Raw genomic sequence first — 5344 nt, 5'->3', positions numbered from 1 at the left:
TGCTGCCATGGCCATGGCTTTATTCTGTTTCCTCCTTTCTCACCCCAATGCTTTCCTTCTTTTTTCTTCCCACTTTGCTTTTCCCCCTTCTTTCCACATGCTTTGTATTGGCCTTGACAGATCGCCAGGAGTTTATGAAGTGGAATTCAGAGCGACCTTGGCTCTTAGGTACTGGAGGAACAGAGACTGGGCAAACCTTATGACCTGCTGGGGTCTCGGTGCCTGCAGTCATTTTATCTACAGAAAAATCCCGTGAGGGCAGGTTTCAGCCTATTTCTGCAGAGACAGAAAAGAACAGTGGTATTTATCTTGGGTCACATTATTGGTTTTCCTATTTGCTTCCCTTAATTCTGTTCTCATTTCTTAGAACATACGAGGATTTTTACAACATCTTCGGTGGGGGGAAGGGCATGAGGAAGCCAAGAGAGAATGGGTGTTGATGTATTTCACAGCACCCTGTGTCTTAACAGTTGCAGAAGGTCGTGTGCTTCTTGTTCAGCTGGGCCTGGTGAGACTGCAGCTAAGATCTCCAAACCCAGAGGATGAGTAAGGTTTCCAAGTGAGGGAAGAATGTCCAAGTTCAAGGAGAAGGGGTTTGTTTCCCTGTCTGCCAGGGACAGAAAGTTCTTTCCACATGTGTATCCCAGTCACTGAGCACTTTCAAAAGAAAATGTATCCTGCTCTCAGGAAAGAATCACCTCCCACTAAGCAGCCATGAAGCCCTGCATAAAATGTGAACACTTCTGCCTTCTAAACTTGTGGAGGGAAAGGGCGTCAGAGGGTGGTGAGTATCAGGAGAACCCCTGTGCTCTGTTCCGTTCAGATGTCAGGTGTATGCCAGGCAAATACCACCTAACCTTCTTGGCCTACAAATTTCCATGAATGGGCTGCTCTTAGTTTCAGTTTTTCAGTAAAATACTGCATTTTCCTTTTTCCCTTTGTTCTTCTGGAAATGAAACTCATAATCTGTCATCATTACTCTTCACTCTGTTCTCTACTTTGACTTTAAATCCAGGAAGTTTACCAAAGTTAAACCCTGGATTCTTAGAGAAAAATTAAACATTTGGAAATTATGGGAATATTTATATTATTATGGAAATTTTCAAATATGTACAAAGTAGAGAAAATACCCATACACCCAAAACTTAGCTTTAATAATTATCAGCTTCTGGCCAATCTGGTTTCATCTCTGTCAGGGCTTAGCAGATAAAATCCTGCAGATAAAATCCAGGTTTTGTAAATTAAAGTTTTATTGGGACACAGCCACACTCATTTGTTTACTTATTGACCATGGCTGCTTTCATGCTCCATGGCAGTCAAGCAATCGTGAAAGAGACTCTGTGACCTACAACACCTAAAATATTTATTTTGTAGAAAATAATTTGCCAAACTCTGATTAGAGTTCTTGCCCAACCCTCTCCCACTCCAACCTAGATTACTTTGAGGCAAATCCCAGACATCATCTCATTTTATTCATGTTTGGGCATATATTTCTAAGAAAAATGTTCTCTTACTGAAAATAAAACCATCACATTGTTTTTTTTTTTTTAAGATTTATTTATTTTTATACAAGAGCTGGGGTACAGGCCAGAGATGTGGGGGGTGAGAGGACCCACCAGAGACAGAGCGGGAAACAGAACAGGCAGACGGACCGAAGTACACTGCTGAGGGGAGCAGCTGGCGAGACAGGAGAGGTCTGTCCCGCCATGTGGGTTTCTCCCTGGCATGCCAGGAATTGAACTTGTGCTGCAGTGGCTGCGGATTGCTTCATAGGTTGCGTCTTAACCCCTGTGCCACCAGGGAGGCCCTAAAACCATCACATTGTTAACAGCATTTCCTTACTGTATCATCAAATACCTGGGTATCTCATGATTAATCGTTGATGTTTAGCATAGTGTGTGTTGCACACTTGTATTCTGGGTGTACATAGCATGTGTATTGGAAGCTTCAGTAACTCTGTAAGGCTGCTGCCTCTTAACCTCTTTAACCTCTAGGCTGGGTTGGCCTGGACTTAGTGAACATTCAGATAGAATGTGAAAAGATTTAATGGCATCTTCTAAGGATGCCCAGAATTTACTTTTCTTAAATATTGAGCTGGGACATTAGATCCAGTTTCCTTATTTTAAGGATATTTTAATGTTTTCCTGAGAGGTGGCTCAGCTCTGCACCCCACTAGTTCTTCCTGAGTTCAAGGCAGGAACCCCTGGCTCTTTCTTCAACTATGTCAAAAAGATTGGCTACTTAAAAGCATTTATTGCTTTTAAGGGGAGGAGCTCCCATCCATGGTGAGAGCAGTCTTGAAGTTCCACCTGGAGCCTTGATCTCAGCAGGCCTAGTCATCAGGGAGGAAGATGGAGCCACAGAATTCACTTAATCACTACCACCTCTTCTGTCAGATTCTTAGGACATTTGTACAAGAACTTATCTTTTCTAGGAGCAAAACACATTGGACCAGGTAGCTAAGGGGGAATGCGCTAATCTGCTCTTAAGTGTCTCTTTGGGAGTGCTCAGACCAGAACTGAGCATTGAGAGTGATCGCCACTGAGCACAGGGCCAGGAAGGCCTATGGAGGGAGGCAACTCAAACTGGGTCCTCAGGAAGGGCTGGACTGGAGTAAGAAAAGGATAGTACCTCCAATCTAGGTTGGAGGAACAGTGGAGGCACCTCATTCCCATGGGAATGTAAAGGATGTGTTTAGGGAATGATATATAGAGCAGCCTTGCTGGAAGGGAAGGTTTATGGGGAAAAGGATGTGCAGAGGGAGTCCAGCACAACCCTGAGGGTAGTGTAGGTGCCTGCTTAATCCAAGGAGTGTGAAAGGCTGGCTGGACTTCCAGACACAGCTCTGTTTTAATGTATTGCAATTCTGTGTCAGATTTCATCTGAAATCAAGGGCGGGGTCATGTGACTTAGAAGTGTGAAATTCACTAGTGCAGAGAACTCCTAGTTAAACATGTGCACTGAACATGTCTTTGTTTCCATTCCTTCCTGAAAACCCACCTAGGTGGCAACAAAGGTATAAAGTACAAACCCTCAGTGGTTAAGGAATAAAAGAGGAGAAATGGCATATGGGAGCTGTTAAACAAAGCTTAGTTGCTGATAGGTAAATTGTAGAATTGAGAAAGCTGAAATCTCAGGCTACAGTGAGGTGTCCATCAGGAAGCCAGGCAGCCTCCTCCATGGAGCCCTGAAAAACATCAGCGGTTGGAGATGCGCAGTGTTGTGTGTATGTGTGTATGTGTGTGTGTGTGTGTGTGTGTGTGTGAGAGAGAGAGAGAGAGAGAGAGAGAGAGAGAGAGAGTGAGATGAGACAGTTCAGTTTAAAATTTGTGCAGGGAGCAGTCAGATTCTTGGGTTGTAGTCAACCATCATTCTCATTCTTCTGCCACTGTGTATGCACACTCATTTCCTCCTTCCATTCCCCAGTCCCCCGCTCCACCCACCCACGCATACACAGCCACATGACTGCTGTTGGCCTGAGAAGATCCTTTGAGAACAGAACCAGCCTGGCAGACATTAGCTGAAGACTGGGATGGAGCTCAGAAAAAGGGATTAAGCAGGGATGCTGTCCCCAGGCTAACGATTGGAGAATTTTTTTTTGCTGGGAAAATTCACCAGTTGAAGAAAAGAGAACTACAGATTGTGATATTTGGGAATCTTCTAGTGAGACAGCTGAGTGAAGCCACTAGTCAGCTGGCCCCCACCTGGGTACACAGAACTTCCAGCCAGTGTTTCAGCCATTGACTTAAATACCAGTGAACAGCCAAGGACCAAGCAGATGGAGAGAAAAGGACTTGGTGAAAACAATAGAGGGAGCTGGGAAAACAACAACAACAACAACAAAATTTGTAAAAGTAAAATCAAATTATAATTCATATCCTCAAAGATTTGGGAACAAACATGGCATTTATGCAAGAGCAGGAGACCATGAGACAGGAGGTTCAGAAAACAAGAAAAACCAAGAGCTTTTTGAAATTATGTTTTGATAGCAGAAAAGTAAAATATTCAGTCCCTGTTAACAATAAGATAACGTTGGAAGTAAGAAAAGTAGATTAATTCCTCAAGAAAGACCAAAAAAAAAAAAAAAGATAGGAAATTATCAAAAAAAGAAGAAAAGGAAATTGTCAGACCTGAAGGATCTAGCATTTGCCCAACCCAGGCAATGAAAGCAGACCCACCCCAAGGCACATCCTGATAGAATTTTGAAATGACTAGAGGACATGTCAGAAGTGTCCAGAAGAAATAAACAGGGCAGGTAACATAGATCAGGAATCAAGAATACCATCCTTCTTCTCAACCGCAACTCAGGGTCAGAACATTCAGAATTCTGATGGAAAATTATTTCCTATTTAGAAACCAACTTTTTGTCATTTTTAACAACTCAAGTATGAGGATTAGGGGGAAAAAGGCATCTTCAGATATGTACAAGCTTTCAAAAAAATTAAGTTTCATGCAGCCTTTCTCATGAGATGCAGGAAACTCAATTCAGAACAGAAGCTCAATTCAGGGGCCAAAAGAATTCCCCAGATGAAGACAACTCCTCCAGACAGTGGAGCAGGCCTGGAGGAACACTGTCCCTGTGAGAAAGGAAGGTGCTGGGAAAAAGGGGCCAAAAGATGAATAAATGACACTGAAGCCTCCTGTCCTCACAGAATCTGCCAGGTTAGATACAAGGCTTTGAAAAGCAAGCAGAATAAAATAGGATTGTTCTTTGCTCAATGACAAAATTTTAGAAACTGGGATACTATTTAGCTGCAAAGAAAGATGTAAATGCTGCCATTTGTAGCAAAATAGAAAGAGCTTGAGGAAATTATGTGTAGTAAAGCAAATCGGAATAACAAAGACAAATATTGAACATTTACACAGTGTATGATTTGACAGTAAAATACTTTCAGTAATTAGTGGTCATTAATAACCAAAGCTAGGTTTTGAGGTTAAGAGAGAAAGGAGAGGGAGAAAAAGTTAAAGGGGTGTAAGGGATAGTGGCAGGGGGGAAAGTAAATCATTAAACTGAAAAAAAAAGAGAAAGCAGATTAAATTAAAAAAAAGTAAAGGACCTCCCCTTGTGGCGCAGCAGTTGAGCTCTGGGCTGCGAAGCTGCCTGCAGCCTCTGCAGTGCCGGTTCGATCCCCAGCCGCTGGTGAGGGTCCCACATGGCGCGACAGACCTCTCCTGCCGTGCCTGCTGCTCCCCTCAGCAGTGTATTTCATTGGCCCGCCTGTTCTGCTCCCGGCTCTGGCTCTGGTGAGTTCTCTCACCCTCCCGCGCTTCTGACTGTACCCAGTGCTTGTATAAATAAATAAATAAATCTTTAAAAAAAAAAGCAAAACTGCATTAAAATATT

The sequence above is a fragment of the Talpa occidentalis genome, unplaced genomic scaffold, assembly GCF_014898055.3.
Source record: "Talpa occidentalis isolate TD23 unplaced genomic scaffold, MPIMG_talOcc4v2.1 talOcc4.17, whole genome shotgun sequence".
Taxonomy (NCBI): domain Eukaryota; kingdom Metazoa; phylum Chordata; class Mammalia; order Eulipotyphla; family Talpidae; genus Talpa; species Talpa occidentalis.
The sequence above is the reverse complement of the archived record's forward strand: the minus strand, read 5'-3'. Positions refer to the sequence as shown.